Here is a 25719-nt window from a genome sequence, read left to right as displayed (position 1 = left end):
GAGAGGGGTTCCTTGTTCTGTTCCATATTACACTGGAACCTGTTAATGTGGACACTTGAGGACACATTCAGTACATAATCCAGAATGTTGTTCAATTACTTTAATAAAAGCACACCTTAGTCAAAACGCTCTAATAGAGCAGTCATTTCTATTGTTCGATGACCAGATTATGGAGGGACCACTCTATTGTATTGTTTGTTAGTCAGCTTGTATTATATAATAATGTATTTTATGTGTGGGTGAATGTGTGTTTGTATGCAGCGGTCTCTCCGTTATCTGACCATCGATTATCCAAACTGTGGAAGTGACTGTTCTATTAGAGTATTTTGCCTAAAGTGTATTATAATGTTCTACATATAAATGTATGGGCTTCATTTGTGTGACACAGTACAGGCTTGTACTGTGTCACTCAAAGATGACTGGGTGAAGGTGATCAACAAAACATTAGTGATAGTGTTGATATGAACATTCCTAATAGGGTAAGTACCTTAATCCTTAAGCCCACATAGAACTTTGTGGGGAATGTGTGTTTACACAATGCTGGCCTGCATGGCAATGTTAGGAGGGATAACTTGCATAATTTTGTACACATTGATCGAAAACCTTCTCACTGGCCTACTTGGAGAAGTGTTGCTACAGTATAATAAAATCTTGTAGTGCTGTGTAAATGATGTCAAAGAGCAGCATTACAACACCTACAAAATGTGCCTACTCTACCAGTTATGCAACTACAAAAATCATCATTACAAAATCACCATTACAAAATCACCATTACAAAATCACCATTACAAAATCATCATTACAAAATCACCATTACAAAATCATCATTACATAATCACCATTACAAAATCACCATTACAAAATCACCATTACAAAATCACCATTACAAAATCACCATTACAAAATCACCATTACAAAATCACCATTACAAAATCATCATTACAAAATCACCATTACAAAATCACCATTACAAAATCATCATTACAAAAATCACCATTACAAAATCACACTATCAAGTAAAACAGTTCAATCTCTTACAATACCATATAATCCTATAAAACTGTATCAGTTTACTTGCTATAGAATAAGGAATTCGATTATCAAGTTGTTGTTTACACAAGAGCAACCACAGAGTCATTATACAACTTTTAAGGGCAAAAATTGGCCTAAGTGAAACCAAACGTGAAATTTCACAACTCTCTGCAGGCTATCACTGTTTCTAATAACACAATAAACATCGCTTACCTGTTTATGGTTGAAGTGATGGTCACCAAGTCTGGTTTTCAACATTTGAGCAAGTGCACATGCACATACAGACATGAGGTCACTGTTTAGAGGCATAAAAGAAGTAGCAACATGCCACTCCAACCTATACAATCCTTCTCCTTACCGTTTCTCTTTATTAGTAGTGCCATTATCACTGCGAAGAATCGTCTACAATACTTGTTATCAACATTCCAAAAGTATGTGATTGCATCATCTAATCACGCAATAGTGCAGAGAGGCCAATTATCCCTGTTTCCGTTCACTTAAGGGCGTGGCCACTACAAGATGTGTAAGTGCAGGAGTTACTAAAATGCTTGACTGAAGTTACAGAGCACTTAGAATGTGATGCTATGGTCGTTTATGCCATTAGGCAGTTGTGGAAGTGAGATCGAGGGCTAAATGTTATTCGTCTCATTAACATGTGTGCATACTGTATGTACCATATATGGTATTGAAATTATGTCAAGTTCCACATTTTGTTATCTTATGTCTGACATTCAGTTACAATAGCATTTATTACAGTTGTGTTCAGTTCACTGTAGGACAAACTGTTGCTATTTTCTGGAATCCTGGATAGTGGTAAGTGGATGTGTTTTTATGTGCGTGTGTGCATATATATGTGTGTGTATGCGTGTGTGCATGTACATGTGTACATGTGTATGTACGTGTGTTTATCATACAGCTTGGTAAACTCTATATTATGGATTATGAAAGTGTGCACCAAAAAAAAACATTTTCTATAAACCAATCTCACCCTCACAATACTCATGACACCTTGGCAGTATTGGTTAGGTACAGTATCACCAAGCTCAAACATGCCTTGGTACATTATTTTTAATCCAGGAGAATTTTCTACTGCCTGACTGGCTGACTGACTGACTGACTGACTGACTGACTGACTGACTGCATAGCAAAGCCTACAGCAGCTGTACAAAATACAGCTATTACCACCCAGTAAGCCAGCACTGGGATGCCTGTGCACTACTCAGGTGCTTGAGCCTTGTGCAGGCAGATCCTCCTGGGGCAGGGCCACTAACCCACAGGAGGACTGTCCAGGTCTCATAGAGAGAGGTCGCGGAACCCAGAGTTCCACAATGGCCTCGACACTGCTAAGCGAGACAAGGATAGTTAGTCATTTGCTTCCCCAGTTAATACCAGGTACCCATTGATGTTACAGCTGGGTGGGCTGCTTCCCCAGTTAATACCAGGTACCCATTGATGTTACAGCTGGGTGGACACTTCCCCAGTTGACACTAGACCACCAGGTCCCCATTAACAGCTGGGTAACTGAAGTATTGTGAGTAAAGTTTCTTGCTCAAGGAAACAACAACAAAAACCAAAGTAGCGTAACCGAGGATTGAACCTGGGACCTTTCGATCACCAGGCAGATTCCCTAACCACTTAGCTATGCTGCCTCACTGACTGACTGTCTCACTGACTGACTGATGCCTTCAGAGAAGGGAACCTCAATAACAGCTAAAACTATGTATGTGCTTTTTCAATATTGTTAGTTGTTTCAGTCTGTCAGGAGCTTGTTAGCATACTGCAGTATGTACAATAGACACATCATGGACTTACCTTTGTCCTCCTTTCATCCCATTTCTTTTCACTGACAACACAATTAAGATGTTGATTTGTGGTGGCTTCCCTACATTGTCATAGAGACCAGATTATTACTGTTATTCATTTGTGACGTTGTGTAACCGACTGAATAAAACTGAAAGTGAAACATATTACCCATTACAGGAGTTCATGTGAAAAAATAATTCCAGTTCCATTCTTTTTTTGGGTGCAGTACGTGAGAGTTCACCTGTCATAAGTATTATTACAAAATAAGTAACAAGTTCAAGCTACATGTATGTTGTGTTACTTGTGAAGACCAGACATCATGCAGCTAGCTAAGTCATCGGGAACTAACCAACTTTTTTATTGTTATAACCAATAGGGTTTTTGGTTGTGCAATAATACATTATTAGTGTGTAATTTTCATATTTGGTAATTCATGAAATTTTTTAAATTCTTTTAATTACATTGCTATGCACTGCTAAAGAAGCGCTTGTTAAACAAACCACTTTTATCAACATATTACACACAGAAATATCTTCTAAACTGTTGACTAACATGTTTTTTTTCCACAAATTCTCTTGACAAAGCCTCAAATAAAAAGCTTATCTTCATTTTCGTTCACATATGTAAGGATATGTCCCCTTTCAACAACTCAAAAGGGATAGGCTATTCCTAGTAGTCTACGAGGCCTGCACCATTGTTTTTCAGTTGCTAAACACCTGTAAAACCCTGAAGGGAAGGTAATTCACAAAGTCTGTGGAGAGTCGCCACACCCGTATTTCAGACTACTGAAAAGAAGTGCAAAGTTTACCTGTGCAGAAGTTTAATACAGGCTTCATTTCACTTTTACTTCATACTTACTGGCTGAGGTGATTGATTGCCTAGCGTGACAAAGGCTATTAGCCTGAGTCTCTGGGTGATTAGTCATCATGCTGGGCGTCATTCGTCCGCCCACGTCAGGCTATCAGCCCGAAATCGTGACACAGTAATCTGTCACATGACTTCACAGGTAGGTATATATATATATACTTAACTGGGTGAGTATATATATACTCACCTGAAGTGTATATGCCCTATATACAACCAGCGACACCTTTGAAGTTTCACGTGATCATGGTATATATTTATGTTGTTGTATAACATCAAAGTGTATTATGAACTGCTTGTCACTACACACATCAGACCATCCTGCAAATTCATGAATATACTCTAATAGAACAGTCAGTCATCACTGGTTAGTCCAATAGGTAATAGGATGGTATTTGAGTTAGTTGTCTGGTAAATGTTCAATGATTGTCCATTATAATTGTTATCATGTATTTCATATAGTAAGATCTCACCACACTTTCTTACAGGACCACCACAAGACCATTACATGTTGGGAGAGCACAGTCACCAGACGAGGCACACGATAGCCACCACCAACCACAAGTCTTATCCTAAGAGTAGCAACTTGTTACGGAAAAGACGCTCTAAACTACTAAATGTCACTAGGAATGACCAGACAGATGTAGCAACACCATGTTAGTGTGTGTATTTGTACTGCAGTGTGTGCGTACATGCGCGCGCGCGTGTGTGTGTGTGTAGTGATGTGCGATATGTGGTATATATCGAAATATTGTGATAATTTTTTTTTATGTCGTGATATGATATTGAATCTTTATATTGTGATATAAGCTGAAGTATAGATTTTAGCTATAACTAGAGAAAAATGTACCCAAGATGTCATTGTACACTGTAATATTTTTTGATAAAATAGCTTGTCAGTATTGTAATGTTGTGTACCATGTTGTGTTGTACTTCTAGTACATTAGTGCTACAAGTGTCATCAGTGTACAGTGTAAGTACACAAGCTGAGTGATGAGTTTGTATATCGTGATACCGTGGCGTAGCCAAACCCGGGCAAGCCAGGGCATTGCCCGGGCATCAGACTTCTTTGCCCCACCATCAGCTCCTAGAGTAATTATAAAGACGTGGGCTGGATAGCTCGAGATTTTGCTAAAGTTACTTAACTAGTCACTGCACAACTTATACAATACTCACCGTGCCATTTTCGCCGATGGTTTCCTTCTTTTTGGCTAAACAGAGATGGGGTTATCCAAGGGATTTTCCCTACGAGTAACTTGATTGTGCACAAATAGAGGAGGCAATAAATAGAAGCAAGATCACGTGATTACAAAAAACCGCACAGCATTGTGGCAAGGAGTGAAGGACAAAGAATTGGTTTAACTACAGTAGGCTGGACGGTTTACATTTGGATTAAGTGATCACGGTAGCTATTGGTGTGGTCAAAACTCGGGGAGGCAAAGCAGTCTAGATGTATTTGTGAAATTAGCACCCATCTATCCGTGTGGATACTGCTCAGTTCAAATGGTATGGAGTACTTGTTCAGTCAGCAATTCTTTTCTTTTTGTTTCCACTTTTCTAGGCTAACAACTGTAGTGGCTGAGCATAGTCATCACGTGATAGAGCGCCTCGTGTTTTAATTCAAGAATCTTTGTAGTCTGGTATTAAGACACATGTAGCTAGATGTATGTAACATGTTAGAAGGCCAATAGCTAGCTAGGCATTCGCTTCAATTAGGCTGATATTAGTCATCTTGCATACAGTAGTGTAGTCTGGTGCCGCCTGCCCCTTCGCAAAAAGTAAGGGTCTGGTGAAATACAAATACCTAATCATTTCAAAAGGAATTCAATTAGACAGCGTATGTATGCTAGTTACGTCAGATGATTGCACTTCAATTCGAACAAAAGCATTGTGTTGCCATGGCGATTTCTGTGTGAAGGTCATTGGCATGCACTAATTGGCTAACGCCGAATCTTGGTGCTAGAAATGATTTAGTATCTCTATTTCACCAGACCCTTACTTTATGCGAAGGGCGGGCGGCGCCAGACTAACAGTAGTGTAGGATGATACATAATGCATTTTTAAAATGTTATATTGATGTCCATATGAAGATGAGCATGTGTACGTGTGTTGCATGGGAAATGGCTTGCCCACCCATTGCCCAGGCATGGCGAAAAGTCTGGCTATGCCACTGTCGTGATATATATTGTATCGTGATAATTGTGTGCAATAATCGTGATAGGAAAATATCCTATATCGCACACCACTAGTGTAGTATGTGTGTGTGTGTGTGCGTGCGTGTGTGCGTGCGTGTGTGTGTATTTGTACTGTAGTGAGTGTGTGTGTGTGTGTGTGTGTGTGTGGGTGTAGTATGTGTGTGTGTGCGTGTGTGTGTGTGTGTGTGTGTGTGCGCACGTGTGTGTGTGTGTGCGCACGTGTGTGTGTGTGTCCCAGGATTTATCCTCAGGTTCTGCTTATCACAGTACCTGATGTCATTACAGTAGCAGCCATATAAAGAACAAATTTAGCCATAACATGGTGTGATGTGCTATTGAATGGTGAATTGTGTTGTGTAGATATTAACCATTTTTAAGATTTGCATAGTTTTTATTTAGAGTGGTTTATGAAAGTTTTGGTCTAGTAAGTTAAATTACCCTATGTAGGTACCATTTCACACCTTGTTTAACTAAGTTACAGTTCTTTGTTTACAGTCATCAGTAGATGGCAGTTAATCCATGTGTTCAGTAATACATACGTATGATAAGATCAGTAAGTATCCTCCAGCTCACTTCCCAATACAGTGGACAACCCAGTAGTTATGCAAGCCTCTAGTGATCAGATAACTACAACTCTGAAGTTGTATGTTAAAAATATACCAGTGTGGTGTCCGTCGTGTATTGTGTGTTAGCTAGTTCTCTGTTATGATACACCTCTCATCTCCACTAGCTCATACCACAGTTTTAAGGAGTAAGAGTACCCAGTGACAGATAAGAAGACAGATGAGTTGAACATCAGGAGGTCATTGGACATTACTAGTCCTACCCTACTGGATGATGATGATGACAGTGATGAGGTGGAGGAGAGCACTAATAAGAGTAGTGTGGTCAAGAGGGACTTCTCTAAGGTGTGTACTTATCATCTTTGTGTTTGTGATTGTGTGTGTGAAACTTGCGTATGAATATGTGACCATCTCAGTGGATTCTGCCTGGTTCACACAACTTCCAAATTTCATTTTATTTTCTCAGCCTTATCTGGTGTCCAAATTATGGTTAGCAGTTTTGGAATTATAGCACTAGATGGTAGGAAGAGCAAAGAATCTAAATATACAGCAACTACAATGAAAATACTGCAAGCATTTAAATTTGCTGCCTTAATTTTTGTTTGCATTAGTCTACAGAGTTGGGATTTGGCTTACAATGTCCATCATGAATTGGCAAATGAATCAATATAGTTTCATCACTGTAGTCACTTACAATAAACATTTTTATATAAAGAAGTAACATCAATTTTGCTGCATCATAAGGAAGCACATGTGGCATGCACACTGTTGGGGCTAATCAAACAAAATGAGGATATTCAAACTCCCCATGAGCAGGCAAACAAGGTGGTATATACAATTAATTGGTTTGAGACTAGCTTCCCTTGAGTAATGGCTTGATTAAAACTTGCCTACGTGTGTTTTTCTTTGTAGCACGTGTAGTTTCATCATTTGTTTTAAATTTTGTTATTACCAAAACACGAGGTTGTGAAAACTAAGCAGGCTTTTGCTGAGATGGCCACATAATAGTCCTGGGTGATATATATAGCCAACATAAGACATATTTTTTATGTTGCAATACAATAGCTAGAAACTATATCACAATATAGCACGCATGATCTAAGCAGAACAACGTAAGCTAGTAAGATGGCATCTCCAGTTTTGCCATTACTCCTGCTGCACCCATGTCTCGCCCACATCAACGGTGTGGCATACTGTTGGGTATTTTGAAGGTGCTATCTACTTAGATCTGTGTGCAGCGGTTGGGATGTGTAGGAAGCAGCAGACCAGTGAGAGGAATAGTAGTTCAAAGAGCCACTGTGATTAACCAATGCCAATTTTCAGATACTTGAATTTGTAAAAAGATTGAAATACTCTAATTGAGCAGTCAGTGTGATACTCTAATAGAACAGTCAGTAGATTATATAACATTGCTCTAATTATACTGCTTGGTCTATGCTATCTTGATATTAAAAAAAGAAAGTAGCAAGATACTTTGCATGGCAAAAAAGCCTCTAGATTCCATTTCAAAGCATCTGTTTTTGTAAAATTTTCAGGAGGAGCATGTCCCCATACCCTCCTAGCTTGCATGTGCTTTGCACATGTAGTTATTAATCTCTAATGTAATTATCATAATAGATCAAGGTGACAAAAGTATTGCAGATTAAGTTGTAGGTGAACTGGAAGACTAAATATTGTAATTTGCCAGCAGTTCAGCAGTTCTTTTAATTCTCATTTTAACTAGTTGTTCAAAGTTTGTTTTTTTTTGGAATTTTAAGTCAAATTAGGGATCATAGAAAAAAGTATTGATACAAGTTGATGTTCCCTGTACCTACAGATATACCTTATTTGGTCATGGAGTAGGTAGTATACCTGTAGGTGTAGGTGACCTCACTTGTTTCACTACTTGTTATTTCTATGATCCCTAATTGAACCTTGTACTGTAAGCACATATCAGATTGTACCCATATATGGTAGTATTCTGATCATAATAGTTGTGTTACACAGATCATACAATCTTATTCCTGATATGGGCAAGAAGAAGAGACATGGAACATTAGGTTAGTAACTGACTGTAGTCTCATTATGTAATGATTAGGGTCAGTTCTGAAGCCAGCGTCAATATTAGTTGATTGACAAATTGTCGTATAGTGGGTTATTTTCAAAGCTGAAAATTTTGCACAAGAGGCAATATCCGAATTTTGAAGTTTTATTTTTAAGAGTGTACGTTTTGAAAACAAATGGAAATTGTGTCACAAATGTGTGATATCTTGCCAACAGAGAATTATTCCCTGTCCATATGTACTGGAGAAAGTCTGGGGAAGTCTCTAGTGGAGCAAATTCTAATCGGCCACTGGCTTGATCACATGTCATTTCTCAACAATGGCAGGTCTGTGATCATCTGTTCAATGATACTGCTAAACCACTAATACTGTGCTATAACACGAGCGTGGAGCGATTATATGTTCATGCCAGTCATGTGAACTTTAATTGTGGCAATTTATTTACAAGCAGGAGATAATTTATTTTTGAAAGAAGAGCCTCTTCAAAATAATCCAAACAAAAAACCATTTGAAAATAACCAGAGATACGGTAGTGATGCTGAAACTTAAGTTGGTATAGTTGGCTTTGTACACAGTGAGCAGGTCTCAGTAGTACAATGTTCATCTCATGATGTTGTTTCACATTCCAGATATTGCTAGTGGCAAGAAAGTACAGAAATCTAGTTCAGTAAGTTATCACCTCATTGTGTGGTGTTGATATCATATGTAGTGTAACATTGCACTTGAATTTATTAAACTTGTTGAGTTGTACATTGATGACTGCTCTATTAGAGTAGTTGACTGACTGACTGTTCTATTAGAGTAACTTAAAGAATTGATATTATTATGTTGTTGCTGTATAACATCAGAGTGGATTATGAACTGGCATCAGACCACACTATTACCTATTGGACCAGTCATGACCACTAACTGCTATAAGGATGAATATACTCTAATAGAACTTCAAGGAGGTTATATGGTGGTATTTGAGTTATTAGTAAGTCTTTAGTGTTAGTAGGGTCAAAAATTGTGGTTTCGTGACCAACCTCTGGCTAACAAAGTTTGATGGTTTAATATTGTACTTTAGGGTATTTTAAACAAAATGGGCTCCCACGCCGCTTTTTAAAGTCCGGGGAAAGTTCGGTAGAACCAAAAGTCCAAAATGGCTACTAACTGACATGCGCAAAAATAATGATAAAAATTCAAATAAAGGTTCTTTTAAAACTAATTTGGGGTCAAGCAATCCATTTCTGATGTTATTTTTGTGATTGGATGTTCTGTTAATGTAAAATTTTAAGAATTTTGCTCAATAATATGTAATATAAACAGTGTGTTAAGTCTAATTCAAGGTTCATCCAATGACTCCAACTCATTTGATGATTCAGGTTCAGTATCAAAATCAGATTCAGATGCAGCTTCAGATTCAGCTCTGAATTGGCAAAGTCATAGCCATCCTGTCACACTGATGGGACTGGAAGTGAAATTGGAAGGGCAGGTTTGTGTGGCACACTGGCCATTCACCAATTCCCAAACATGACCTATAGGAGAGGGGTGTCTTCTCAGGTCAGGGTGGCACTGAACATAGGCTAAAAAGTTGGCACATTTGATATGCTGCTCAAGATTGTCATCATCAGGAAGCAAACGCACCGAAGATTTTTTCTTTAGGCTTTTCCATTTGGTTGCACAGGCTAGATTCAGAGAAGAATTTTGTGTGTCTCCATAGATGTAGCGGATAACAAAGGACTTAAGGTCATTCAAGACATCATCACTCAGCAGAAGGCCTTCTCTACACTTTGAGATGAGGCTACCGGCCTCAGTACTTTTTGACAATTTCTCATAGAGGGATATCTTGCTGTGCCCAGAAAAACAGCTGTTGGCATCACAGCCAGACAAGACACAAAAAGGTATAAGAGATTTGGCAAAATATTCAGTACACATGCCTCTGCAGAAAAAAAAATTGCTTCTTAGAGGTATTATAATACCTGGAATGTCATGTGAAATGGCTGCAGCCTGAATGTACACATCTGTGTCTTCTGCATCGATTACTATGAGATTGCTATAACCAGGTGATATCGATCTTAGAGCTGCATAAACAGATAGCATAATTGTGTCAGCCCCACCCTGGCTAAAACTCAGGCTTTCTTTGGTGTCACCAGTTGACAGACTCACTCAGTCCTCACCCACTGAGTAGACTAGTTCCTGACTGATAGACTTAGACAGTTCTGAGAGCTGATGAGTTTTGATTAGAGCCTGGAGGCATTTCTTGTTGCCAGCAGTGCAGAGAATTGTCTTGAATTGCAGACCATGGGAAATAGATCAGCTGGCTTCATATATACATTGGATATGGGATCTTGACCCTGAATGCGCAATTCATGCTTATCTTTGATCAGTGGACTCAGCATAGTCATGGGGATCATTGATGCAGATGATAGTGGTAATACTGACATGCTGTGCCAGGATCACAGACCCTATTTTGTTGGTGTAGTCACCCCAAGTGTGTGGAGGCCCATCACTCTTGACACATAGGTGATGCTAGGCACTACATCTTGTCCACTAATGCTGTGTAGGAGTTGACATCAAGAGGCAGTAATGCTAACTTCTGCAGAAGTTTGCTCTTTTGAGTCTTTCTGAAAGTACCATTGGAATTGAACAGTGTTAGGTATTCTTCAGATATACGATGTTTCATGAGCTCAGGTAGAAACAGTAGACCATTGACATCAACATGGATGCTAGTATCCTGCTATCCATTTCTCCTTGTTTTATTTTTAGTGTGTTTTCAGAGACTTTTCTTGATGGAATCCCTGCAAAGGTGAGATGTGAATTACGTTTTATGCAATCATGGATGGATTTTTCTTTAGAATAGATGCGCTCATCCATGAAAATTTTTATCAGCTGGGTCTCCCTATCTTGCTTGGCCTTCTTGAAGTCTGAAATGAGCTCAGGTGTAGCTGGAATAGCTAATTGTGAGGCTCTTAGAGCAGGCAATGCCGGATCAAATGGAAAGCAATATTAAAGTATGATGTTAGATCTTGTACAGCTTGCCCATCTCTGTGCATACGTGCTGGAGTATATTCCTCATGCTTTTGAGAGAGTTACTTTCTATTCACCTGAGCAGCTTGAATTCAACCAATGTTGTTGACAATTTTTTGGAATCAGCCATTAATTGCTTCTCATTGCAAAGAATTGACAGTCAGCTAGTTTTAGTCAGCTAACTCTGTCAAGGGGGTCGTGCACTGTCAAGAGGGATACTATTGACTGAGGAGCTGAAAGAACAAGGCTTAATCACTGTAAACAGCTAGCTAATTGTTTGTTCCGGTAGCTACCAAACTTAAATTTCTAGGTTATAGGAACATCCAGTCACAAAAATAACATCAGAAATGGATTCCTTGACCCCAAATTAGTCTAAAAAGAACCTTTATTTGAATTTTTATCATTATTTTATTTTTGCGCATGTCAGCTAGTAGCCATATTAGACTTTCGGCTCTACTGAACTTTCCCCAGACTTTAAAAAGCGGCGTGGGAGCTCATTTTGTTTAAAATACCCTAAGTACAATATTACACCATCAAACTTTGTTAGCCAGAGGTTGGTCACGAAACCACAGTTTTTGACCCTACTATGTTCTTTATTTCTTCCTACACAGTTGTGTAGACAGAACACCTCATGAGTTAGTATACATTGAGACTGTTTGTGTATTGTGTGTGTAAACAGTTTGTATATTGACATGTTGTCAGCCTGTAATTGCTTGTGGTTTATTTCACATAGTAAGATCTCACCATACTTTCTTACAGGACCACCACAAGACTATTACATGTTGGGAGAGCAGAGTCACCAGATGAGGCACGTGACAGCTACCACCAGCGACAAGTCTTATCCTAAGAGTAGCAGCTTGTTACGTCATGAGAAGGCACACTCTAAACTACCAAATGTCACTAGGAATGACCAGACAGATGTAGCAACACCATGTTAGTGTGTGTGTGTGTGTGTGTGTGTGTGTGTGTGTGTGTGTGTGTGTGTGTGTGTGTGTGTAGTGTGTGTGTGTGTGTGTGTGTAGTGTGTGTGTGTGTGTGTGTGTAGTGTTTGTAGTGTATGTGTGTTTGTAGTGTGAGTGTTTGTAGTGTGCGTGTGTGTATGTGTGTTTGTAGTGTGAGTGTTTGTAGTGTGTGTGTTTGTAGTGTGAGTGTTTGTAGTGTGTGTGTATGTGTCTCTGTGTCTGTGTAGTGTATGAGTTTGTATGTTTGTAGTGTGTTTGTGTGTAGTGTGTAGTGTGTGTCCATGTGTGCGTGTACTGTTCTAATTATGGTTAACACAAGTTATACACATAACTTATACACTTAATTATGGTTAGCCGATTAATCGACTAGTAATTTTTATAAATTCAGTTATCATAGAACTGATTTCTAATATTTCGGTCAACAATGTGGTGTTTGGGTAATCTTCATTCTTCAACATTGATAATCACACTTGTTGTGGGGTTCAGCCTTAGTTGTTGTCTATTACTTTGGCCACTACTAATACAATCTGATAAACTATTCTATACATTTTAAGGTGCAGTTAGCTTACAAAACTACACAAGTCCAGCATAAAAATTAGATTAAGTTGAGTTAACCGGATAACCGGAAGTTATGATTTACCCAGTAACCGGTTATGGTATTTTGTCCATTTTCATAGCTCTACACTGTAGCTCGCATATCAAGGTGTATTTCTCTTATATGGTTCCAGTGTATAGAGAGTTCTATTCATCACTTGTATAGTGTCCAGTGGTGTTGGCTATTGTGAGGTGTTGATTAGGCTGCTTGTGGTTGGTTGTAGAGATGTGTGGTTGTAGGCTGCTTGTAGAGATGTGTGCCAGGTACTGGGAATGCTCTGGCTCCTTTAACTGTCACTGGCAAGATACTAGAGGCATAGACACTTTGGATAGTTGCCTAGATGTAATTTTTTTCAAATAGAGTGTTACAGGTACTGTAATCTTTAGAGCTGGTATTTAGGCATATAGGGAATTGCCCTCCTAACACACATAATGGTATGCTTGTGTTACAGATACTATCATGGAAAATCATGGTTATATCAATAACTAGTTTGCTGTGGGCTAAAGACAATGTTTGAGTGGTCTAAATTTCAAACTCATAGTTTTTGACTTCGCTAAAATTGAAATGTTTATAATTATTTACATATCTCACAATCTATTGATCTGCATACGTCAACAGTTTTATCACAATTAGGTCATATTATTTGTCAGTAAAATGTCAATCAATTATTATTATTATTATTAGACCATTAACATTGATATTTCAGCTGTAAACATTCTTTCTTCTCTCAGCTGGTTGTTGTACTAAAGTATTTCATATCAATTTGACTTATTATAGTTTAAACTCCATGTAATCAGCTAGGGCCAATCTTCCTTGCAAGAGTAACAACATACAACTACACTAAAGATATACAGTACAGATATTAGCTGAACAAATATAAAGCTACAAGTGAGAACAACTGGACATACTATGTATATAAAATACAATTACAAAACAGACTACAAACACAAGCTAATTATTACAAGTCATTAAGTAGATAAACATGATATTATCATGGCAGGATCACTGGTAATGGAGGTCTTTGATAGTAGGATGGAAGGAAGATGGTATCGTATGCCATCAGTGAGAAGCAGTAAACCTGAAGGTGTAGCCTCTGTGAATCAGTGAAATGATCATTTGTCCTAGTATTATACTGAGAATGGCAGCGGTCAACTGAATCAAAGGTAACAAAGGAATACATTTGACTTGTTGATATTGGTGAAACATTAGACAAGAGGACTGTTATGGTCAGTACTGGATGCATGTACATGGTCAAACTTAGATAGTTACTTGCACATCCACACTGTCCTGTTTTGTATACGTTCTAGCCAATACAAGGACTGCTGACAAAGTGGAGGACCCCACACAGGAAGGACATAATACAAGTGAGATAAGATTAATACATCTAACAGTAACTACGTATAGCAAGTCAGCATTCAGACAATGTTTGTGACCACTAAAATGATAGTATGACATTTTCTTACAAACTTGAGATACATGGTAGGTTCATGATAACATACAGTCAAAAACAACACACACAAGTACTTTGGTTTATGTACTGATTTCAGGTTAGAATTATCTACTACTGATATGATGAAAACTTTTTAGAACCAAATTTGAATCACGTGACACATTTTGCCAGTTTAATCTCATTTTACTGTTAGTGATCCAGTTATGTATCAGATGTAACTGTGTGTTCATGGTAGCTGCTGTAATGGAAGGAGTAGCTCCACTACAAATAAATGTTGTATCATACTGGCCCATATTAGTAACCTGTAAAGGTAGATCATTCATATATATCAAGAATAACAATGGTCCCAGTACATTGCCTTGAGGAATCCCACCTTTCATTTCTCTCCATTCTGAAGACTTATAACAGCACTTATGATCTCTATCAGTTAAATAGTTTTGAAACCAAGATAGTACAGAAGGTGTAACACCAAGATTTGTTGATGCTTTCCAATAGTAAACAGTGGTCAAGGGAGTCAAACGCTTTACAAAGGTCAAGAAAAGCAGCACACACTACTTTCCCTCCTCTATATGATGTACAGCATGAAGCAAGATGTCCTCTGCTGATTTTCCACACCTTGGTGAGGATGAAGTAATTTGTTTTGCTCCAAGTATCAACTAAACTGAATTGACACAATCTTTTCTAATGCTTTGACAAGGACAGGAATCACAGATATGGGCCTATAATTGTTCACGTCGTCACAATCATCACCCACAGTGAACTATAAGAGACTGTTTCCAACCAGTTGGAACTACTGTATACTGTCTTTCAGTAATTGGTTAAATAATTTAGCAACCGTGCTCCATTATTCTACCTGACTAGAGCAGTTTAACTAGTGTGACTGTTTATTGTACAATATGGTAGTACTGTATGAGTCACAAATAAAAAATAAAATAAATCAGAGACCAGCCTCACAATACCTTCATGGTGCCTTGGCTATACTGGTTAAGTATAATCAAATCCAAAAGTGCCTTTAGTACAACCTAACTTTCTTCCTTTAGGGTAATATGTACTTTTTAAAAAAAAAAAATTCTATTGCATTTCTTACAGTTTTCATCAAGATAACTATACTTATACTGTTAACACAGCCATAGTGATCATCCTACATATTCTTATGCTGTAATGCATATCGGTTCAACTTTAAGTATCGGCTGTGTTATATGACATAAAAAACCTGTACTGGAAATAGACAATAAATATTGGATATCGGTACCGAATGTAAAATGTGGTATTGGTACAGTCCTATAACAGTAACAGGCACTGATTGGGGGGTAGGAGGGAGGATGGCGGGTTTACTAAAATGATTCTATAATCATAATGCTAATCATGAATAAATCTCTTTCATCTCTATGTTAATGCAGATTTTGTCAATATGAACTAAATCTCTACATTGCATGCCAATCAGATTCCAACATGCATAAATGAGACAATGGGCAGTATTAGCTACTACCAGGCAGAGGAGTTCTTGAAAGCAAAATATGGGGTCTGCTTTAGGGATTATCAATAATAAAACAGTTAGTACTGTTTCTCCATGTGTTTCATGGTCTTCTTTGTCTGGTTTCAGTTAAAAATCTATCCTCAATCGGCAAGAATCGCCATCAGCTCACCCAAACGTTTCACACTAATCTTGAGGGACTTGCTGAAAGTGACACTGGACCATATCAACTTGTAGATCGATGGACACATTTTACAACACTAGAGCCCACAGTGTTTACAAACCTCAAAGATACTGTATATCTTCTTCTCTAAAACATTATGCAGATTTACACTCCTGTGTTTCAACCAGCATAAGTTGGCAATGTAGTATTAGAATCAGTAAAACTTTGACACCATTTTATTATTTGTGATGTCAGCATTTCAAACATCTTATTTACAAGTATGTGTGACCTTCCGTATATGAGTTATCAATCGATCAATATCAATGTCCACTATAGCGGCTTATGTGGATGTGGTGCATGTATTTTTTTGTAAAGTTTTATGTGGCTTTAAGGATTAATAGTGAAAAACATATAAAGGGAATTATAGCTATAATCTTTAAGGTAATGTTTCTTCTTGTGGAGCATGTGATCAGTAGATGAGATAGTTCACATTCACTTATTCATTAGAGTAGACCTAAGCTATAATACTCCTACACATCACATAACACAGAAAGGAATGTGTAGTATGTCCACTGTTATAACCACTGGTCATGATCAGCTTGTAGTGGTGGATACAGGGGGGTTGTAATGGTTTCAGCTGAAACCCCCTCTGAAAATGGTGTATGCGCCCCAAATTTATATACGATTCGTGTGGGTGATAAATCACCAACAGTTATACATAGTGTATTACCAGTGTTGGGAGTAACGCGCTACTTATGTAACGCGTTACGTAATATTATTACTTTTGTGGTAACAAAGTAATATAACGAAATACGCTATAAAAACAGGTAATATAATGCAAGCTACTTTACTTACAAATGTAACGCGTTACCTAAGTAATATAGTTACTGTAACGAGTCTAATATTACGTAATATTATTACTACAAGTAACGAAGTTACTAATCTCGTTAGTTATCCTCTGAGTAATGCCTAGCCACAGCGAAGTAACGAGGCCTACTGAATGAAGCTTATTCACCAGTTTCTTACTTATAACCAAAATTTGCATATTGTCCAACAGCGCAATCATGTCACGTGATAAGGTGGTAGTTTCACACGTGACAGCTTAAGGCTGTGGACACAAAGTAATATAATATGTAATATTATTACAGTTACTTTATTTTATGGGTAATATGTAACTGTAACTAAATAGTTCAGTTGCAAGTAATATGTAATATGTAACTAGTTACTTTTACAAAGTAACTTGCCCAACACTGCTGTGTATTACATTGGGACCTTTTATTACTGGCCAAACATCGTATTTTTGCCTTTGAAATCAGTGAAAAAGCTAATACAACGTTTAAGCGTGTTAAGGGCCTCTAAAAGTAATTGTCGTTTTAATGAGTACAAGCATAGACAAAACTTTCTGCGAAGGCCAGATTCAAGTATGAAACAATGTTGTAGAGTGATTTTTACTGATTCATTGCTAGCTAGTTTATAGATCTAAGTATAGCCACCAGGCCACTGAGCTATCCAGACTGAGTTAACATTCACCCCAGCTGGACTAGCTATGCACTTCTCAAGGCTGGGATCACAGTTATTGAAACTGAACTTCCTGAACCTGAAACCCACTCTGAAAATTCCTAGATCCGCCACTGGCCTGTACTGGTATTACAAAACAGCTACATATGTGCATAAGAGCTATCATGCTACTGTGTGCTTCACTGTACAAACTAGACAACAACATTGTCAGCTCTTTCTCTGATTTAAATATTAAGACATTCAGGGCTCTCAACTTAAAATCTGGGCCACTGAGACACCCGGTGCCTGCTATTAAATAGTCACTACTCACTATAATTATCTAATTATTTCATAAGACAAGTGCAACGTGATTAAATTCCCGAGTATACTGATCTTTTACTAGCTGTTATGCACCTATCAATGCCGGTTAGGCCCCTACCCGGGCCCCTACCCCCCAGTACGGGCCATGTGGGGACAAGGTGGGGATTTGACACCCTGCAAGAGCAATAACCCCACTACTGGGGCCTAAGTGTTTGTCTAATCCCCTACCTACCACCTATATTCCCCGGAGGTATTCCCCCACTCCATGATCAACGCCGGTTCGCTGGCTACGGGTCAACGTCATGTGATTTAACTAAACATAGCTAGTTACACAATTGGATTGTTATAAAATGCTAGTGTCAAAAGCCCCACTACTGGGGGTAACTTTGTAGGTGAACCCCCGTATAAACCCCCTATAGATCCCGTACTGGGGGTTACAATTGATAGGCGCATTAGCTACCCACGGTATAGCTACCTATCTGCATAGATAGCATGTCAGGACCGGAAATTGTGCGTTGCTAAGTGGCCTCGCCCGAGGACACAACACGAACAAGAATCAATAATATACTACACAACACACACAAACACCTGTTATAGAGTGACTATCAGCTATCGGCAAGGACAACCACTACCAAAATCACGCGACTGGTGTAGGTAATATACGGAGGGTATACGATGACTGGTGGATACTCGTGGGGAAGTGAAGCAGGCAAAATGGTTATTAACAGGAACGCAGCATAAGGAGCGAGAGTAGGAACGATACCAAAAGTGATCGCGTGTAGTAAGTGTTTGTGATGTGTTTGTACGGGATGTATAATCCTCCAATTGGTCTGTTAAATATGTTTTGTTAGCCCACCTGGAGTAGTCTCAAACCGCGGACCACTTTTTTTTCACTTTGTCATTGTTTCTCCGTACCCAGTGATAAAGAGAAAAAGTGGTCTGGTCACGCGAGACTACTCTCGTTCATAAGGCAACTATTTGATGATTTTCAGTTTCTCATCAGAAGATTTAAAAAGTGGAGTACAGGCAGGTGCGAGGCTGGTGTGCGGGCGGGTGGGTCATTATCACACCACATGCCACAATTGCTAGGCTATGACAAGATACTGGACAATTTCTGATGTACTGTCAGCTCCACTAACAAGCACAGTGGCACTGTTTGACACTTTTTGCTTGTAAAATTCTGTAAACATTATAACGATGAAGGGCTCACTATACAAATCTGACACTCCAATAAACATTACTTGTACAGTACATGAGGTACAGTAGCTGCTGTACAGGTGTGGCAATCTTGAAAACTAACCTCAATATTTTGTTGTTCAGACAAATAATGATTAATCTGTAATAATGGGGAAATACCTGTGGCAGTGAAAATACATGTGGATACTCATGAGAAACAAGAAGATCACCAAATTGTGGCCTAAATCACTTTCAGTAGCTGGTCAATTTAAAGTCTAACGTACAGTAACATGTCACTCAGATGTTTAACATTAGTTTTTTATTTTCTTATAGTCCCGGCATGTAAACAGACCAATATGTTTGTTGGGGAAGTACACTATATACAATACAAGGTAGTGATATGAGCTATAGGTTGCTTTACTACCACTGTCAAAGTCCTTGTGGTCTTGACTGGACAACGTTTCACCTTGATCTGTTATTTGAAGTGTTGATCAGTGTTTGACCTGTGAATATAGAACTACAATGTTATATAGAATTAATACTTTAGTTCTATATTGAGAACTACTTTTATATTGTAGGAATTGACAGACAGTTTTGTCAATAGTGGTAGTGCTTTACCCCATCAATCCCTTTGTAACCATGGATGTCCTGCAAGATGTGCAACCTGTAACTAGGCTACTTCAACTAAATATTTTGTTTCTTGGGCCAAATTCAGCCAAGTACAGGGTCAGTAGGTCGGTAAAATTAAAATATTTTATCAGCTAAAGAGTGATTTTGCAAGTCAAATGGTGGCTAAGCCATGATTGCTGTATCACCTGTGAGTAGGCAGAGACATGGCTAGATATTGCACATTGCTTACTAAGAAAACCATATATGGGCACTCTCTCTGCATAACTCATCACCTTATTTGGATGTAAGCTAGGCTAATCCTATAACTCACTCCAGATTACTAAGTATGTAGGTTGGCAAACTGGAGGATAAGACTATACCAACTGAGGTTACAAATTGCTGCTTGCAAACCTTAAATGTATTTCAAGCTAAATATGGTCATATTGCTGATCACAATGTTATGGTGTTACTGGTCTATGCATTATGTACTGTACATCAAGTATACATGTTGAATCATAGATATACGACTCTTAAAAGAGGAAATGGCGTCACATGCCTAAAATAGCCGTGTTTTGAATGGGCATGTGGTTCCTGTAATTTGTACCACATACTGAATTATTGGCCATTGATGGGAGTTTTGCAGGTTTTGTGAGAGGGGTTAGGACCCGTTAACAAAGTGTGTCACAGTATTACTAGCTTTGTTCAATGGTTTGGGCATTAGATTAATGCTTGATAGACAAATAGTTGTGCTACACAACAACCGTGCAGAGTTTAAGAACAGAAATATGAGGGTATTACAGCACCAAGCAATGTTGTAACTAAGGAATGTGCAGTATTTAAACCAGGGGTATGACTTACAAACTGTTCTGTTCAATTCTAATGACCAAAAGTGTTCTAAAAAGCCACGTATCATTGATACCAGGAAGTGTGTGTAGAGGCTACAGGTACCTTGGTGTAGAGACGATAACAAAATAGCACGATATAACAAGTTTCTTTTGTGGGAAAGGCCACTCAATGGCTTCCACCAAAGCAGCTTGTATCATTCAACCCTTAAGCACCGCTAAAACAAGTTTTACGAAAGTCTGTTTTATGAAGTGAAGTAAAGGGTTGTCTCGATGCAATTCAGTGAGATGTCGTGATTTCTGTCTACAAATACATACGAGATTAGTCAGGCGAAGTTATGCACATGAAAAGGTGGTTTAGCAATTTCACCCAAATTCTAAGTGCTTTAACAAAATTTCTTCATGAAACTTATGTGAAGAGTGATTTGATTATCAAGTCTACTCCACTCTACTCCACTATACCCCACTCTACTCCACCATTTGTATTTTTTGTATTGAGACTATTGAGTGTCACGTGAAGTACCAATTAAAATAATGCAATTAACGGCAATAATATTTGGTCGTGCTTAAAGTGTGTCCAACCTCCTCTGCATTCAACCTTACAGAACTTTCATATTATACAAAACCTACAGTAATAGTCTACAATAAGAAGAAGTGTTAGTCTTCTCATGCTCTTCAAAGCGGTAGCAAGCGAAATGTGCCTTGTATCTACCTGGTGTCGTCAAATGTACAAGTAGTATACTGGGTGTGTGACGCCATTTCCAATCCCTATTAAGAGTCGTATATCTATGGTTGAATGTAGTCATGTGAAGGTGTTATATTGTGGTACCTGACCAAAGTGGTGGTCCTGAGTGATTGTATAACTGACACTATTGTTTGTTGTTGTATCTTGTTAACAGCTTGTGGGCCTGTAACAACAAAGTGTTTTAGTATATTCTATAATATTAGTACAGTGAAACCTTATATTACCACCTCTTTAATAAGACAAGCTCAGGGGGGTAGGACAGGACCACGTGCACTACGGAGCGCTAACAAAAATATTTGTTTTAAACATATTCATACTACCTGTTGAAATTAATAGATCATACAAAAAACAATTGTATTGTAATCATTGATGACCACTGTTACTGTTGATGTGAAAGTCGTCACCGCCACACATCGTCATCATTGTAAGTCTAATTACTCCATAACGGCAGCGTTTTTCTAATCGTGAATCACATCATTGCAAACAACAAAATAAGTAGAACTAAAATATGTATTAATCCCCGTCAATCCCCTCCCTCTACTTTTTGTACAGGGTCTATTCAGTTCATGTGAAATACTTTCAGCATTTGCGCAATGTTATTACGTATTTACGTGAGCTTGTCCTACCCTCCCTGAGACAAGCTCATTATAGTGACCACTTTAAAGTTAGTGCAATAAAATTTATTGTAAATAAAAATTATATAATTTAAAAATGAGGTACGTGTGGTTCCAGCGATAAGAAGTAGTGAAACAAGAGATGGTGGATTCAAAAGTAGGGGTTTCCCCACTTTACTACAATTCCAAGTACGAAACTAGGGATTTTCCCTCACAGCTATCATCATCTCTTGTTTTATTGCTGGAAGCATACCTCATTTTTAAATTATATAATTGTGACCGAATTTTGGAAAACCGTCGATATACGCACAACAATACTTTTGTAATAAAACGCATTTAAAAACTATGGGTAAAAAACACAAGCTCCAGAAAAAAAATTATGCAAGTTTGTATTGCCTCGCTGGTGAGCGAATTAAGTCGCCAATGGATAAATCCTGGGCATCATCATGTTCGTCTGTTCATAGGGAGTACAAAAATCTTTGTTTCATCTCCATACACGAAAAGATTCCAATGTTACAGACGTTTGTTTACATTGCGGTGACGAAATAATTTACCGACGATCGTTTTTCAGTGAATTTGCCTTCCTTCTTGAACAAAGAAGCATGCCTGGGGACAAACTATACCTTGGTGGATGCACAAATGTATGGCGAACACAATGAGCCAAGATTCAATTCCGTACGTCGTTGTATCAGTAAGTTATGATGGTTTATGTAAGCGCCTGTAGATTCTTTTCTCGATAGCTTCTGTACATATCAAATTATTTGCTCGTCCGATTGTCTAGTGCTGTATTTCCAATGCTGCTTAACTTAGGAAGCTGAAACTTGGCTAGTCCATTCCTCTGTCCCTGTAGAAAACAAAGAACAAATAAAATGCATTTTGAAAATTGTGCGGATATCGACGGTTTTCTAAAATTAGGTCACAATTTTTATTGCACTAGTTTGGTTCTTTTTTGCTAGAACTAGCTATGAAATATGTTAGTGTGGTATCTCGATCTTGTCACTAAGCTACACATTAGATCAAGCTAGTGGACATGACACAACACCTTGTTTTCCTATGAAGCTAGATTGTCGTGTCACATTTTGATCTTTAAGGGGTGTGGCAATTGTTTTAAAAGCAGCACAGCTTAGCGGCTACCAGTCTGTTAAACACCTCAAATAGTTTTGTTGCATCTAGATATGCTCTTTCAAGGAAAGTGTCGATATGGAAGATTAATGTCTTTGTATGGTTTCCTGGATAGAAGAGGATCATTTAATTGAAGATAAAAGAAATGACAAAACACAGAAGGCAGACATTCATCAGGAATACAAAAGGCACATCCCACCCAGAGGAGGTTGAAAGCGTGCACATGAGCCCAATGGTCTGCATTGAAAAGTGTGCTGGACGTTCTTGGGTACTGAAATACCTCCTGATTGATGAAATATGACAAGTATATGGCATTGGCACAATGAGCCCCATTAAGCCCCACTGAATAGGTTAGTTTTAAACTTGGGCTAAGTATAAATCACGTGAGATTACACACCAGGTCACAGATGCTGTAAATGTCTTTGTTGACAAGCTAGAAAGATAGAGAGAGGAGTCACACCTGAGAAAACACTATGAATAAACACACAAGAAGTCATTCTATGCAGCGTACTTCATTGGCATGCGTCGTAGCCAGGGTCACACGAGACTAGAAAGATGAAGAAAGCCTCCAGATGAATGATAGCAACAACTGGCCACCACAAAGAAGGCTAGAAATGAGATTCTCATGGCCAACATTCGATGTTGCTGCCCTCCTTCATGTTATACCCTGCCTTACAATCTCAAAAATGTGATCAACACAAAATTTCATAGCTCTTATTAAAGGTATAGTTCATGTATGGCTCCCATGAAATTTCCACAACTCACAAATGGTTTGGACAAATATACTGTACTTTGTTACTGGATATAAGCTAACACTAGAACACACTTTAATCCAAACCCAACTGCTAATTTGCTGTAGAATGCAAGTTATAATTTTTCCCTTTAAACTAGAACTAGTCTTACAGTTTACACACTAGAGCCGTGATACTTTCATGATACACTATACAAAACAGTACAAACTATTGTGTGTTTTTATTTTTGTCTTCTGGCTTCTCAATCATCAGATACTCAACTTCCAGTTTGACACTGTCACCAATCTTTCCTTTCACTTCCATGCTATTTGTCACCCGAAGTTGCTATCAAAAAACCGCAAGCACTCTTTTTTAGCAAAATTATTACAGTAACTCTTCCAAAATTTTCATGTCTTTTGGGTAAAAAATGGTACACTAGTTCTATTTTAAACATAAGGATGTAGAATAGCAAGGGGCGTGCCTGTTGCCTAATGCACAGGTGCTAAAAATTCTGTAATAAGCCACAGACTAATCAATGATCATAATAATTTATTTCCATCAATGTAAATACCCTTATTTGTCATGTGACTTGAGAAGCCTTCCAACCTCCTCTACATCCCACCAGTGAGTTTGTTGTTGTGGCATATAATGGTGGTTGTGTGCTGCTTTGTTTGGCCTCTAGCCTTGTGACTGTGGTCAGGTGGCAGACATACAGGCTAGCAAGCAAAAGGTTCAAGTTATGGCATTTATTTTAATGCTATAATTGATGAATTGATGCTGAATGGAGTAAGGCTATTCTGTAAAGGTGATTTTCACTGTATAAGGTATTTCCATGCGGCCACGTCTAGTAGGTCCAATCTCATGGTCCTAGAGGTTTCACTGTGCATAACAATTTTTTTGTGATGATGTTATGATGATGTCATTTTACCTGTGTATGCTACTGATGTAATGTTGTCATGGAAAATACTGATTCTGAGATTAAAGTTAACGTTACATTAGGTGATTTTACACATCATCATGCTCTGACTGTGATTGATGCTGCTGTTGTGCAGATTTGCAGTGTGTGTGTGTGTCTGTCTGTTTGTCTGTCCACGTGTGTGCGTGCATGCATTGTGTGAGGTATCATAGCTAAGTGGCTATACCAACTAACTGGTAATTGAAAGGTTCCAAGTTTAATGCTCAGTTACTGTTACTGTTGTTACCTTGAGCAAGCAACTTTGCTCACATGTCAACTGTGGAACCTGTCCTTGTGTTGAGTAGTGTTTTAGGTATCATTCTGGAACTTCAGGTTGTGTGTCCTCTATCTGTAAGACTTGTACAGTCTTCCTGTGTGTTACTAGTCCTGCCCCAGCTGAGTGTATGAGTGGTACATGGACATCTCAGTGTTGGTTGACTGGAAATAATAACTGTGTTTCCCACAACTACCGGAGTTGTTCATGTGTAGACAGACAGCTCAGACCAGCAGATAGAAGGTTTATTGCAAGAATCAACATTTGTAACCCAGTCTGAGAAAACCGGTCTTATTTCCCATGTCAGCAGATTCGATTTTCACCCAGGACACAAAGCTACATGAACTAACTATCTCCACAATCAAAATGAGCTAGACTTGAGTGGTCTGGTTTTGCTGGCTGCTTTTCCCAAGCCCAGTGGTAATCCGTACATGCGGTGTGGGGCCTTAATGGAGCTCTGGTAAGCTTGGGGATGACTGTATGTAGCTGTACAGCTCTGTGGTACCTCTTCTGTGAATTTCCTTTCATTTTAGCCAATTTTGAGACCTCGATGGCCCAAAACTTGGCCTAATTCATCCCTACGCCTTCCTTTTCAATTTGTGAACACCATCTTGCCTACCTTCAGGCCCCCTGCCTCCCACCCATTTTGCAGCTTGCCTAATACAGTCAACCTCGGTTTAA

At 38.5% G+C, this 25719-nt stretch overlaps 1 protein-coding gene across 1 annotated transcript in view; it reads left to right on the top strand.

Annotated features, from left to right (window-relative positions):
* The window catches only part of LOC136246437 (pleckstrin homology domain-containing family G member 1-like), a 356327-nt gene that overhangs the window by 15170 nt on the left and 315438 nt on the right, over positions 1-25719 (top strand). The window contains exons 7-15 of the mRNA XM_066037880.1: positions 1799-1845; positions 4188-4355; positions 6625-6802; positions 8444-8496; positions 9129-9166; positions 12268-12441; positions 14066-14228; positions 14275-14291; positions 14373-14429. The gene's annotated coding sequence lies outside the window, so the exon portion shown is untranslated. The remainder of the gene's footprint in view (positions 1-1798; positions 1846-4187; positions 4356-6624; positions 6803-8443; positions 8497-9128; positions 9167-12267; positions 12442-14065; positions 14229-14274; positions 14292-14372; positions 14430-25719) is intronic.

The sequence above is a fragment of the Dysidea avara genome, chromosome 2 (assembly GCF_963678975.1).
Source record: "Dysidea avara chromosome 2, odDysAvar1.4, whole genome shotgun sequence".
Taxonomy (NCBI): domain Eukaryota; kingdom Metazoa; phylum Porifera; class Demospongiae; order Dictyoceratida; family Dysideidae; genus Dysidea; species Dysidea avara.
Note: the sequence above shows the minus strand (reverse complement) of the source record. Positions and strands in the feature narration are given on the sequence as shown.